Here is a 15,715-nt window from a genome sequence, read left to right as displayed (position 1 = left end):
TTGCCCTCATCTCACATGAGAAAAAAAACTGGATGTCCCCACCCCACCAAACAGCCCTCACAGCTCACAAGCAGGCTGTGAGGGAATGCTATCATGAACTTCACCAATTACATCCTGACCCTTCCTGTTGCAATGTCTGCCTGATGTTCTCAAGGACACGCGAAGGAGTGGGAAGGACGAGAAGTCCTGATAAGAGGATTTTAGACAGCACAGTGGTCCTTGAGCTGGGAGACATCGAATGGGACTGAAGCGACGGTGAAGAGGGGGAGGAATTCCACACAGGAAGAAGTCCCTGCTGTGAGCAGCAAGTTTTGTACTTGCCCACGCTGGAAGCAGGCAAAAGGCTCTGCCAGGGCAAGTAGAAGAGACCCAGCAGTGGCAGGGAGGGGAAAATGAGACAAAGAGCACTACAGCACTCATTTTCAAATAGATAGACAAGACAGGAAACATATCCTGGACTGGATACCCACAGGTTGCAGAGGAAAAGGGAAGGGGAAAAGGATACGAATGTTTTCGTTGCCATCAGAACAACATAAAAAACCCCAACCAAGCAGCAACTTATACACACAGAGAATAGAAGGTGCCAGCACACCCATCTCAGACAGGATTTCATAGTTATACTAAGAAATTATTACAGAACTTAAAATTGCAAATGCTATGGCACACTTACTCTCTTGACTGTCATGCATTGTAATGGTTTCATAGTATACCACTATATTTGAAGCACTTTAAGCTGAAAACCATCTACTTGGTTCAAATTAATTTGTCATTAAAACAGTTATCTAATTGCAGAGATTCAGTTTTATTGGGCTCAATGCATAAACTACATTTATGTGAATAATGATTATGGACTGAGACACAGGCTATGTCTACCTGCACTTCATACTGGTACTTCCCATTTTTTATGCTAAGAATTGTACTTGAAATAATAATGTCAATGCAATGGAAGATTTGCATGAGCCTGCAGCAAATTTAAGAATTTGTTTTGTTACATGAGCATGAGCCATACTGTTAAATAAGCTGAAACTCCATTACTGTCATTGACTGAACTTCAGGTATACTTTATCCTTACATGCACTGTAAAGTACTCTATTAAAGTGCTGTGCTAATCTAAGAACTGAATTACCAGAACCTCAGTGCATGTGCTTTAAATATGTTTGTAAGTAACTGAGTTATTCTCAACTCATATATACTCTGTATCTTAATCAATATTCTAAATATAATTTTTCACTATTTTTCAAACAAAAGATACAAGTTCCACACACAAAAGTTACAAGTTCCTGTAGTATATCACCAAGTAAAGCTTAAAAAAATCTTAAAAAAAGATTCAAAAGGCTTGAGTTAAAGCTCTAATAAAGAAAGTATGAAGTTTAAATTTCAACCCAAAGTTATTTCAACACTGATAATGTTTGCAGGCATGGTTCTACCTAGGCCTGACCCATTTTCACCAAGCTACCTGCTGTGAAAAACGAAAAGTCCCATCTATTAAGACTGTATGTTTATATCAGTGCCTGAAAATACAAGCCTAACACGAGCTCTGCAAAGACTAAGATGACATTTAGATGCAGCCCCAAGAAGTCAGACCAAAGGAACAGAATTTCTAAAGTCTTTGGATCAAATCCTGCAACACACACATGTCCCACTCCCACGATCAGGCGCTCCAGAACACACTTCACCATCACCATCAAAGGTATTATCTCAGCAGCTGGCACTTCTGTGGCAACAACTGCTGGGAGCACGAGGAGCAGCATCAGCTCACAGGGGTATGCTTGGAAGCAACGTAGCTCAGCAGGACCCAGCTGGCCACCAGCCTCCAGCCCAGGGACTCCTGCTGAAGTCCCGCCTGCCCCAACAAAGCCTGAGCACACTCCAAGCCCTGAACAAGGCACGAGATAAGGAAAGGGGGAGAAAACTCACAGGCTGCTGTACACTAGTCACACTAAGCTCCAATACCGGTAGGAAGCTAAAAAAGAAGAAAAAAAAAATAGAGAAAGCAATGTATGTGGAGATTTTCGTTTCCAAGAAGCAGAGAGCCCGTCCGCAGGGCTGAGCCCTTGCCAGTACATTCCGTTTCCCTTTCTGCCACACTTGGTTTCTGCACTGCATCATTTCCTGTATTACTTCTGCACAAAGTGGTCTTATCAGCTGGAAGTGCAAAATAAAGATTAAACCACGAGTCAGCAGATGACACAGTCTGTGTCCTTCTTCCCCAAATACACGTGCATGTTCTGGGAAAGTGGGAGTTAGTATTTCCAATAGCTGAGTGACCACCAGCCCTTGAAGGGTATGTTTATTCACAAGGTAGGGACAAAACACAAACTTAAGCCAAATGACAGGACTGCTCTCCAAAAGGCAGCCTGGAATCAGTTTAGAGGAAATTGAGTTGTTACCCACTTATCAGTCACACTTTACACATCAAAACCCATGCACTTTTTATTATGTGTTCTGTCTGCTGATGGATGAGTTGGAATCAACAAATTTCTTTTAAATCCCAATGCTGCTTTATTTGTCTTCCTTCACTGCTGTGCAGTGTTTAAAGATTTGTGTCATCTTTGGACTAACTTACAAACCTGCACAAAGCTTATGAGAAGCCTATAAAAACATTTTATATATATATATAAAAAAATATATATATATATATACACATGTTTAGCCTGCTTTATACTTAAACAAACACATTTAGGCAAAATGCTTAAGACTGAAGTTCTATTTTTCTAGCCCTCAAAACTCAGTCATCAACATTAAGCAGACAGTAAAATATTCAATGAGACTGTTTTCAAATTCCCACAGGAGATTCCATAGGAAACTGTCCCACTTTGCATAAATGACTGTTTTTAGTGGGTGGAGAAAAGGTTAGGACAATTAGATGATCCTCTCCCAGAGGGGTGGAGGGGGAGCAAAACAACTTCTAGCCCAAGTTTCAGGCAAACAAGTGGCTCTAACTCTCCTACTAATTTCATTATTTGTATTACAGGCTCAGTGATGCAGGCAAAAAGGATCCTATTAAATATTTTTAATATATGCTTAATACAGTTAGACATAAAAAGGGGCAGGAACCACAGTGGAGAGAATCTACATAACTGTTAATAGAGAAAACCATCTAGTCTATGACTACATTTTAAAAATTCAATTTATCTTATTTTAGTCAACATACCTCCTCCCAGTGTCCATTACTTAGTAACAATATAAAGAAATAAAAAGCAGAGAGATTTTAATCTGCTTCTTTAAAAATATGTAGTAACTTACCTGCTCTGAAAGACACATATTTTCAGCAACTCATGTATTCAGTACAATATTATAACTTTAGGGGAAAAAAAAAAAAAAAGAAAAAAAGAACAAATTTTGGCAGAGAAGCCAGGGAGCTATCACTTTATTCCTGCAAGAACTATTTCTATGTATTACTAAAAAGCATTCAGTCTAAGCAGTTGTAATGCTAGAATATGTAACAACATATTGTGCATTAACTTCCTTTAGCTCCCTATTCTTGGAGCAAGCAGCGAAAAGTTTAGATTTCTTTTTTCAAGCAATGTGACTTGTAAAACAAGAAGTCCAAAGTCTTCTGCTGAATTACCCTGTTTTTAATCAACAAGTTCTTTCTTTACACTTCCTTATGGCAGGAGATCAGATCTTGCTCAGCTTGGAAAAATGCACTGAAACCTGGTAGAAACCTCAGTGACATTACAATACACACGTAAAAAGAAAACAAGTTTCATTTCAGAGTGCTGTAGAGCTCATTAGAGAGTTTATACAGAACCTGAATTGCCTTTCCTTGTAGTTCTGAAAAGCACAAGCAGAAAAAGAAAAAAAATTAACTCTTTTATATGCCTTCTTGGCATGGTAGAAAGCATTCCAGAAAAAATATGCAATCCTGTATTAATTTCTGATATATAACATATTATTTGAGGAAAGAGGAGCACACTGGGTGTTGAAAATACTTCATTCTACCTAACAGAGTAGGCAGCTTTTTTCCTGACACTGCATTAGACTCCCTTACTTAGGCCCAGCAGGAGCAGGGAGGATACCTCCCACCTGTTCTGCCAAGTAACCTGTGTCTTGGATCCCGAGACAGCCCAAAACACCCGGTCTGTCCAGCCTCCTCTTGGGCCACCATTCATGGTATCTGGCTGAGGGATTGCCCTTCCAAGAAAACCTCCCATATATCATTGTACAGCCCACAGAGAAAATCCTACCAGATACCTACACGCACCCTTTAGTTCAGGGGGTGGCGGGAGGGTAAGAATGTCACACAAAGAGCAGGGACTGCAGTGACTGCAACAGCTGCCCCAACAGTTTCTTGTAAGAAATAATCTGTTCTCAATGGGGCTGTGACATTTGCTTTAAGAAGAAGGACTTGAACAAGTTCTGACTTATTGGGTAAGTCAAATCAAATCCATGAGTTCTGAGTGTGAAACAAAAAGCAGATGCACCGCTCGCTCAAAATGAAACTGCAGGGTTCAAACCACTACAAGGGGCAATGTAGAGTTTACCGATGGAGGGGAGGAGGGCAACAGTGACCCAAAAAACCAAAACCCCTACTGCTTTTTTAGTCCAGAGCATGAAGGAATAACCTCATACCATCAGTATCTGCCAGCTCCTTCCCAGTGCTCACCACAGTTCAAACCAAGAACACAGTGTTCGGCCAGTTCTGACACTGAACCGCAGAGTTTCTTCTGCTCGCCTCCCCCCTCAGCTCTGGGCAGACAAGGCCCTGATCCCTGCCCTTGAAGTCTCAATTATCACCATTACAAGAGTAAAACAATCACAAATTCTTGCAGGTTTTCTGGACTTGAAGTTATCAGATCTGAAAGACTTATGGTAACTTCACTGGTGCTTCTCCAGAAAAAATACCCATTTTCCGTACACATTAGAAACCAAATCCTGTGTTACAACTCAATTCAAATGGCATAAAAACTTTCTGAGGAAATACATAATTGTGAGAAAAGCACACAGCAAAGGTGCTTTCCCAGTTTTGACACACATGCATCAACAATTAAATTTGCCCTTTTCCTGCTTAAGAACATTTCTTCCCAATGCCTTTGCAAATGTTTTGACATATTGAAAACCATACTCCTGAGAACAAATTTGAACACCATATCTTGCATGAGTTTTATTACACCTTCAGCTCCACCCTGTTTACAAAAACCAACACCAACAAGCCTCTTAAGTGATCATCAGATCCTCAAATCCTGCCTTTTTCACTAGGGATGAGAAATGATAAATTTCTCTGGCATTGCTGAATTTCACTCACTCCTGCATTCAGATGCACCTGAGATTCCACAAAATCACAAACCACCAGCTCTTCCTTTAAAAAAGCCTGCTGGTCTCCTCACCATCCTTATTTGACTTGCCAAGACTACACAAAAAGTAAAACCAAGTTTGCCAAGATACTGGAAGCTGGATAAACCTGGTGCACACCAGGGCTAGTAGAAGAAGGATAGATCAAAACATACACCCAGGTGTGCACAGATCCCTTCTGGTGTCGGAAAGCAGTTGGACTGAATCGGATGCACTTTCAAAGATTATCTCTAAAACCGCAACTTAGTATTTTAACTGAAGTCAGGAAGGAACTGTAACTTGATGATTCAGTCAAAACTCTGGCACAGATGGGATTGCAAAACTATGAACTTCACTAAAATAACCTATAAGATGAATACAATGCTGTGAACCACAAAACTTACCAGAATAGTTTTCATGATGTGGTTTTTTCCCTAAATGTTGTGGAGGAGGAGATTCTTAATTTTTCACTCTCTCCAAGCTGAAGACCTCTTAAAGAAATCCTCAAATTATGACAAAACATTCAAAAGAAAAACACATCCAAACAAACAAGCTGCCAAGAGACAGAATGAATCATGAACCATCACAGTGGGTATTTCATTGTGCATCTTTGGGGCAGGTTTCTCAATTTCACTTTTGCTCTATCCACATGTTGTCCCACCAGGAACTAGGAGCACTCCGGAGTGCAGGAGCAGCCAAGGAGCTCAGTCAGCATCATTAGATGACACAGACCAAATCCTGAAAAATGCAGAAGAACCTATAAGACCAGTCCAGAGCACTGGCTATAGCTTTGTGAACATGGGATATCCACAAGGATGACAGGACTAGTCCAGCTATTAAAATTAAGTTGGAAGTCCTTTTATAAAAGGTCAAAAAGCTGGGGGAAACAGATTTTTTCCCCCCCTTTCATCATAAAACTCCTATGGAACTCCCTTTTTCCACAAAGACCATTCCCTTTCCTGACTTTTTGAACTGTCTTTAGAAAACAGGTGTTGTTTACAACAATAACAAACACACATCTGTGTGGGTGTGTTAATACACACAAAGGCAGGATAACTGAAACCTCTTCCTATATTTAGATCTGTCTGGTCAGCTCTAATTGCATAATTTAATCAAAACCCTCTCCAACGGAAACACATCCATATTCATCACAGGCATCAAAGGAAACATCTTTACAAACTATATCCTTTTACAAACCAACACATGGTCCCACGCCACTTGTCCAATTGTTGAATTCCTCCTTTGGGAAGGGCACGGAATTTTATTTCTTTTTATCAGCTGAAAAAAGCATTTCCCTCCAATTCATCAGCACAGGGTGGGAGGAACTTCCTTCACAGGTGAGATGGGGAAAATTTACTGACATGTCACTTTTAGGGATTTTTGTTTTTTAAAAGTAGTTATAACGTACATCTGCAGCACAAAGGAAAACCTTTAAAACAAAAATCAGAAAAATGCCCATCACCACTCAGGCATCAAAATTTTTGAGTAAAAGCTCATAAAATGCAAGATGTGTTTTGTCTTCAGAGAACAGCACAGTCTAGCACAGACTGCATGAATTTAGAAAGGAGTTTGTCAGCCTCAGACAGAGCAGTGCTACAACAGGGTATTTTTTGAGGGAACCCCATCAAATGCACTCCAGTTATGCTAAGCTAAGGCAAGTCACTGCACCTCCAAATGATTCATTTTACCAATACAGTTACATCAGCTGCATTAAACCACTTCTAAAGACTGTGACCCAGACCTCATTTATCAGAGATTAAGTAAAGATGTTAAATGTCAGCCCAAGATCCCCAGCTTTAAAGCAGAATCTTCCACGAAAGCAAGAGATGACAAAAAGTGAGAAGAAAAATTACTTATTTATTAATGAAAGAACTTCTGGGTCGAGCCTCAGCAAAGCAGAACAAACTGATGAAAATTAAACCCAAAAGGGAATGTCATTAAACTAAATAAATCTTTTCACAGATTAGTCCCCCATCCACAACTTATACACCTGAAATAAGAATACCTCCTCAGATTGGCAATACTGAAGACATTTCAATGCATTTTTAGAGATTCATGCTTTACTTTTTTTTAAAGGATTCCTCTATCTTTCCTGGTCTTTGTCTTATTTGCAAAAAACTAAGGAGCTATTTTTTGCCTTTACATGACCTTTAAAACACTGAATCTTCTTCATGTCTTTAAAATGTCTTTAAAATCCTAGATTTTGGGAAGTGTCCTGCAATTCACAACTACCATTCTGGACAGAGAAAGTGTTTAAAGATGACACAGCTTTCCAAGCCAAGTTTATACAACTCAGAAACAAACACCAATATTTGCCAGATTTTCACTGTCCAATGAAACATTATTTAGCTACAGCATGCCATTAGTGTCCTTCTGAAAACTGGGACTGGACTTCAGATGACACAAACTCCAGTGTGCTCCAGGTCCTCAGGACACTGAGCAGCAGCTGCAGGACCTCATCACAGCAGATGCTTCCTGGCAGTATCTTGGTACTTATCAAGACACCCAAACTCACAAATGGAGGGAGACAAGATCACAGCGTTTACAGATGCCCCTTCAGCTTACACACAAGACAGTTAAACTCTTGAAAGATTGCAGTTTACAGGCAAATAGAAATTTATAGGGATCCTCATGAGATCAGGTCAAGGAAACTTTGGGTTCACGTTTAAAATACAGCAGCAAACACAGAGGAGAGGTTGATCAAGGCCTCTACCCAGCACGTGAGGTACAAGTCTGAGCTTGCCTACACTAAGAACTTGAATGGCCTTCAACTACACCCCAATATAATCCCAGGACGGGGTACAATTTCACCAATATTCAAACCTATACTTGTGGAGAATAAAGCTATTGATGCACAGTTATGAAGGCATGGTCTCACTTTTACAAATGTTTTCATCCAATTACTCTACGGGCCCACAGGAACAACTCTTGGTTCAACTGAAGACCAGGTATTAAGGATCACCAGCTTTCCTCTGGACCAGCAGGCACACTTGGAAGAAAACAAGCATCACATATTATTGTGGTTGGAAGCCAACAACCTTCCAGATGACAATCAGTTCACCAGTGAAGTCTAACAGCTCTATTCTCGGAGCATTTTGATCCAAAGAAGTTTACTGACTGCAGCTGAATTTGCTGTCAGTGCAGCTCTGTCCTGCCATACCTAAGCCTGTGAAACCTTGTCAGCAGAAAGAGCATTGTCATGGAGAGAGCTGAGCCGCTGCTCAGGAGACACAGCTCCCTTTCCCTTCAGTCACACCACTTCCTCACATAACAAAACTCTTGAAAGGTACTGATTAAGAGGTAAGTATTAGACAAAAAACGCCAGAGAGGTGGCCGCCAGCACGAAGTGTTTGCTGGCAGGATGGCACCAAGACCTTTCTGTAAAACTACATGCTGTTACCCCAAGCAACACCACCACGCCACCAAGTCACTTGGCCCTGAGCAAGAGCCCATGACCACTGCAATGAGGGGACAGAGGGCAAAGGCACTGTGGCTGAACCTGGGGCATGTGCCAGTGCTACCGCTCTCACCACAGCCAAGGAAACATGTCTCCTAACCACTGCCCACAGGGAACGGGCCAAGCATAGGCCCAGAAGTCACAGACACACTTTTCCCTTCTGAAAGGGCAAAACAAGGGTGCACACATCCGTGAGGAGCCAGAGAGATCCAAAAAACTGTGGGATGAGGCAAAAGCAGCTGTCACAGCCCTGTGCCAGAACATCTGCAGAATCTCACGTCAAACTCTTTTCTCATATGCCAGAGATCAAGGCTTTGGAGCATTTTGTACAAAGGCTTCAATCCACAGATAGAAACTGATAGTTAATACAGCAGTTGGGAACAGCATAGCTTGAAAGGAAGTGGGAGATATCCTCCTACATTGCTTACTGGGAATACGGAAGTTTTACAACACAAGAAAAAGGCTGTAATCTATCTGTCTGATCCCCTGGTTATCTCCAAGCTTTTTATGATTTTTGGAAGAGGAATCAAGCCACATAAAGAATTACTCAGTACCCTTTCCTTATCTACAATTTTTTTTTTTTTTTATTACAGAGCCTGTGTGATTCTGCATATGGAAATAAGGCAACTTATTACTCACTGCACCCTAATTTTCCAAGAGCAGTTTGAAGTTTCAAAATTCAGGTTTGGCAAAGTTGCAGCATTGCAACCTTGCAGCTGAGACACCAAAATACAGCATTTCCCAAAGAAACCATGCTCTGCAAGGTCAGCAGCAGGATAGCTAAAACAGCTATAATGCTTCCCAAATTTTCCACTGCTGCATGCTACTGAACAGTCATAGCTGTCGTACTACAGAGGACGGACAGAAGGACTCCAAACTCCAAAGTCACAAAGTGAGACTGCAAGGGTGAACTTCCAGGACTTGCAGCTTTCCAAGACTACTTACTTTTAGGCTAAAAGCCGGTGTACAGAAAGAACACACCAAGATTGCAGACTCCTTGTCTTTAAGTCATTAAAGTAGATGCCTTTAATTCTGGGGATGAAACCAGTACTCCCCAGCTGCTGAGATAACAAGCCTTTAGGCTCAAATAACCTTGACTGTTGGCTGGCCTGGAAGATTGAGAGCCCTTGTGTCCCAAGTCAGGGGAAGCAAGAAGATAGGCAAAGGTGTGATGGAAAAAAAATCAGAAATATGAGATTTCAGCCAAAGCAGCCTGGTACCAGAACTCCAAGTGCTCAGCCACTCCCAGTTCACAAACCACAGGAGATGCATCGGGTCTGACCATGAACAAGAGTCATAGTTGATAAACTTAGTGGGGACAAGGGCAAAGGGAACAGTCATTCAGTAAACTGTACTAAATAGCCTTGGAGTATTTATGCCAGTTATGGTGATGTTTTCTTTACAGAACAAAAAATTTCAAAGAAGCCTGTAGGCAAGCCAGAGGAAAAAAAATTTTCAAAAATTGCAGTTGGCCTCCCAGATTCTGGATAGTTCCTCAGCGGAGGGCTACAAGGGAATTCAGCAAGTACCTTGCTCCAGCACTACCACTAGGGAAATACCTGAAGTTTGTACTTTAAATATGTAGATAGCCTAATTCCTTGAAGTTGAGAAATAGAAAGATGCAAGAAACAAGAAAGGTTTTAAAACACGTTTACCATATGCTGTCAAAACAAATGCTTCCTAAGTTTCCTTTGAGAAAAGTGGATTGAAAGCCAAAAATTTGAAAGAGATTTATGCAGTGGTGCTGAACCCAGAAAGCTGTAAGCAGTGCATTGGCTCACAGTATGTATCAGCTTCAGGTGCCCTAGTTGTCTTCACTGGCAGTGATTTCTGGTAAACCCTACTCTGCTTTTACGGGTTTAATATTTACCTTTTCTCTGGTTTCTTGATAATGCTGCTAACAGTACACAGTCTGCCAGTTGTTTCAAGTTATTTCATCCTCTAAAGAGCAAAATAAACTTTCTACTACTAAGAAGTTAAACTTGGAGGACACTCTTTTCCTCATGAGGAAGAGCATTTGTCCTGTCTCACACGGTGCACTAGATGTGCTCTACTCATAGGGTTGCATTAAACTAGAAAAACATTTCTAACACAGCGTGCAGCTTATACCAGCAAAACAGCACTTGACTAGAAAAGCTTGTTTAAGTGTTGCTGCCCATCCATTCCTCCCTCACCCTCCATAAAATACACTGTATCATTAATCACTGTCGTTTTGCTGCCAATATAACTACACTGGGGCTTTGTGACTGACGTAACTCTTGGCAGTCTAACCTCACCATGCTAATCACCAACGTAAGTATCTGGGAAAAAAACCTGTAAATTAGACCTTTCCTTGGCAAGAGTATTAAGGAAGTCTTCATCTGGGAGTCCTACAGCACTCTTTTATAACTGGCTACCTTGGCCCACAAGCAGATGAGCAGCCTCACAAGCTCGCTCCCACCCAAAGACAAAAGGTTTCCCTTTAGTCCCGTGTGCCAGCCTCAGTACTCCAACATAATTTCCCCTCTATTTGTCAGTCAATTCCCCTTCCTAACCTGGCAAAAACAACATCAACCAAAAAAATGTTCTGTGGGATTAGCTCAGAGCAGGATGAGCGCTGAAGTCAGCCCGCCAGCAAACACAAAGAAATCATGGCTGGGGTTGAGAGAAACCCAACTGTTAAGAGTTCTCTCTGTCTTGTGGAGCTGCCACCTCTGAATTTTAGATGATATCCAGGTCAAAGATTAGCTCACACTCAGACACGAGTACTTCAGCTGATCTGCAAAACCTGGTCTCATTCCTGAAGCAAGGAGTTCTGACCTGGCTAATTCTGAATAACCAAACACTCTGGCAAGCGCTCCAACCCCCCCTCTGCTGCCACTGCCTTCTGCTCTAGTAACTAGACAGCAGACTTTGGAAAAAAGAAGAGTGATTTCATATCCATCTATCCAAAAATACCACACACTGCAGAGTTTTAAGCTGAGAGCATTTTTAAAATATTTCCCAGATGAAATAAAATACGACACATTACAGAAACTGTAATTACATTATCTTAAGTTTTTAAGCTAATAAAGACAAAGACTTTTCCTTTGGCCGCTACATCCAAGTGAAAGCACTTAACACTGACACTAGCTAGCATGGATAATAAAGGGCCTGTTATTAAATATGCCAGACTGTAAAGCCAGCAGCGGGCAAAAATGCAAAACAGGAAACTGTAATAGTCGAGATGTTAACCTATATGTAAGCCAGGTTTTCCAAGCCATTCAGCCAGGTCAAACTTCACATTTTTCAAATCACTGTAGTTAGTCACTGCACTCACCAGGTAGTTAGCAGAACAATTACGACAAAGACATAACCATTGTCTTTTTTATCTACCTCTCTATATCTCTCTCTCTCTCCTCGGTGATAAAAAGGCAGAAGTGTCTGACAAGAGGAAAGATTGTGTGAAGAAAGATGAAATTCCGGTCCTGAACGTTGGAGATTCATGATAAGACCTTAGCAGAGCCACTCAAGTTGGGTCTATGTCTCCCTCACCTCCCTCTTCCTTCTCTGTGCAGGGAACCACATGCTTTAAACGTGTTTGAGATTCCTGAAAGACCACACATTTGAAATTAAACCAGTGTACACGCGTTACACATATAACAATCCCTGAAGCCATCATCTGGTCAGGCCTCTGAGGTTTAGATAAATTTCAAACCTGCTTTCTTCGCTTTTGTGACAAAACAACAGCACAGTTGTCATATAACTGGAAAAATAGAGGAGTCACCCAGATACGGCCCTGGGCAACCTACGTGGCCATGATTGAGCTGAGGGCTGGACCAAATGACCTGCAGGGGTCCCTTCCAATCTGAACGATACCGCGATTCTGTGGAGTTCTCTAAAGAACCACCTGCCAATCGTTTGGAAACAAGAATTTGGTTCACATCAGAAAAGCAACTGGTTCAGGAAAACTGGATAGAATTCTGCTTGCCTCAGCACAACTACAAAATCACATCAAGTGCTACCGGGGTAGGGAATGAGCTCTATTTGTTGTGTATAGGTAGAGGCATAAGAAAACTTGCTTTTTCCCCTGATTTTGATCACTTCAAAGAATCCAGAAGCCTTCTGAATTGCATCACTCTTCCTTCCTTCATGCCTGTACCCTTGAAGTTCGGCTTCATGTACACTAAAATGCAAGTCCTCATCACTGTCCCTTGCTTCACAAACAGCCCAAGTACGAAGCGACTTTTCCACCCCCCTTTTCACTGCTTGGGAGCTACTGACAGATTCTGATCTACAGAGGTTCCCATACCATGCTCATCACTATAGCACCAGATACCTTCAGCAACCATGACTAACCCCCGTCATGTTCATGTACTGTTTGTCTCCCAGCCTATCTGCAAAGGCCAGATGGATTATTTTATCATACAGGGAGTAAGGTCAACAGAAAAAAAAAATTAATCAGACAACGTGTAATTATACTAACCTAAATAAAGCCCTTCCTAGGTTAAAATAAAACCAAACCTGCCTTCCTGGAAGTATATTTCAGCCAAGAAACCATAACAGTGGTAAAAATATGCCAAATTTCACAACAGAGCATTTAGATATCAAGAGAAAGACCCTTCATCCAATAGGACTATGTTTTATTGATAAGCCATTAGTAACTTTTCAGGACCTGTGAGCAGCATCTACACTCATAAGCAGGTGCTAGCGGCCTAACTTGAAAGTAAAGTTCTTGTTTCATGTAAGACAGCTCAGAAAACCTTGAAAAAAAACCAACTGGCCAACAGTGAGCAAGAGTGTTCTGCCAACCTTTTTGTCCTATCAAAACACTGGCAAAGTTTGTTTTGCAACATCTTGGGAAGGCTAGAAAGAAAAGGGCAAGAAGTTAAAAAACAACAAAGAACAAAAAACCCCATTCTGTACGTTTTTTTGTTATTCCTCAGCTTTATAAATTACAGGGACACCACAGAGAATTAAATTATCAACCAAAAGAGCAGGAGACGTCAGTTCTACACCACCTTCCACCCTTTCTCTTACACACACTACCACATTTGTCTTGAGAAAATTTTTGAGACCCCTCTCTTCCCTGCCTCAGAAAATACAGAGAGTTACAAGCCACATACTTTGTTCCTCAACAGGTCAGTTGAATTACTAGTAAGAGACATGTAAGACAACAAGGGCACTTGATTAAGTTCCCCCACATCAACATTCAAATGCAACCTAACAGATACAAAGGTGTAATATATTGGCAGAATAAAGTCAAATATGCAGCTCATTAACAGCATCTGACCGAACAGCAGATGTTTCCTCCTCCTGTCATCCTTAGGAACACATTTCAGTGGATGCCACAATTTGTTGCAACGTGATTCTCCAGTTACGCACCTCATCTTTAACCAAAACTGATTTTATGCTTTTAAGCATTTAAACAGCATTTATGTGTTTATATATAAACAGTTATTACATACACAAACCTTGACAAATTTACAGGCTCTTCTTAACTATATATAAGTTCTCCTTTGTCTGATCCAAATAATTTAACCTTCAACAGTGGCTATTATTTTAGGTATTCACATGTGCACATATAGCATACCTATCCACTCTGAATAATCCTACATACTTTAGGATATCTTAAAGAATCTTATACGTGGTTTCAACAGACAGAATGCTGCTATTATTTTCAATGCCTTAAAATGCTTGAAATCAGAAGTCTGAACTTATTTACAAGAAAAATATCCTCAGCAAACCAATCTTTCATGTAAACACAGAAGGATGAGATACCAATTAGCAAATATTGAACAAAGCGGAGAAGAAAAGTAAAATTATCATCAACTATGGTCACTGCATGCCCCAAGCAATCTGAACTTACAGGATTCTCTGAACTCATGGAAAACTTTTCAACCTGCTACAGAACTGTCAAGTATTAGCCCTGTGTGCACACACGTTTTTTTTGCTTTCATTTACTTACACATTAAACACCTATATCAGTCTTGCAACCTCTGTAGAAGAAACTCTGTAATGCTGTAAATCCTGAAATCCAAGTTCTACTCAGGGATGAAATCTGTATTGAGAGGACATATTTTCAGCTTCCCCTCGAACAGTAGTTTCAAATACTGAAAGAAGGTCCGTCAGTCAAATCTGGAGGGCAGACGTGATTATGACACCCGTGCTGGGGACAGGCACGAGGAGGCAGCAAAAACTCTCATGATTCTGTCTACAGTCACTTCAGCATCGTAAAAATTTTTAATGGATATCTTATTTCCGTGTTCCCCGATATTGGATTGATAGTCCATATATCACTTTGATGTGGATTGGCATTTTAATGATTTTAATGACAAAAACTTGCAAGTTATATACTTCTGAATACCACTAAGTGCTATAATTCAGACTGTCCGTACCGACTTACTCAGACAGTCTCATCTGCTGCCATGTTGGGAAAAGTGTTCCCTTTTTAAGTACAAAAATATGAAATAATGCTTCAGAAATCACTGGTGAACCACATTAATGATTTGCTTACATGCCAAGTCAACATAATAGCTGGTTTTGGATGATACTGCTTTGAACAGTGCCTAAATATAATGACTTATATAAAGGCATGTTTAAAAATAATTTGTTTTCCTCCTTGTACTCTAGACTTTGCCTGTGCACATTAGGGAAAGGGTGGGGGAAGAACTAAATGAGGAAGGCTGGTGACATCTGTTCTAGTATCAGTCTCCCAAGTGGATAACCTATATGGAAATAAAAGTGACATATAGTCCAAAATCATTACAGAGCTACGACAGAATGACTGAATTGTGCAAGTGTCCAGAATAGCTCTACTGGTCAGGTTCTCTGCACTGGCAAGTCTAGAGGGGGGAAAAAAGCTTCAACTCTTGATCTAAACTCAGCTTCTACAGAGTCTCCCAAGACAGCAGTCACCAGGAGAGTACAACTGAGCAAAACAACCCCTACTTGCAGAAAACCCTTTCTCATCCGATGCCAGCTCAGTCCAGCTTCTGTGCCACACACACAGGACAGCTGTCAGGG

At 40.9% G+C, this 15,715-nt stretch overlaps 1 protein-coding gene across 4 annotated transcripts in view; it reads right to left on the bottom strand.

Moving 5' to 3' along the window:
• The window catches only part of SMAD1 (SMAD family member 1), a 47,822-nt gene that overhangs the window by 26,956 nt on the left and 5,151 nt on the right, over positions 1-15,715 (bottom strand). Inside the window, exon 1 of one of the 4 annotated variants that reach the window (XM_027652819.1) lies at positions 1,918-2,020. The exons of the other annotated variants lie outside the window; for them this stretch is intronic. The gene's annotated coding sequence lies outside the window, so the exon portion shown is untranslated. Of the gene's footprint in view, positions 1-1,917; positions 2,021-15,715 lie in introns of those variants that run through there. 4 annotated transcript variants of the gene reach the window in all.

This window comes from Corapipo altera, unplaced genomic scaffold (assembly GCF_003945725.1).
Source record: "Corapipo altera isolate COAL_440 unplaced genomic scaffold, ASM394572v1 69, whole genome shotgun sequence".
Classification (NCBI taxonomy): domain Eukaryota; kingdom Metazoa; phylum Chordata; class Aves; order Passeriformes; family Pipridae; genus Corapipo; species Corapipo altera.
This window is presented reverse-complemented; position numbering and strand designations above follow the sequence as displayed.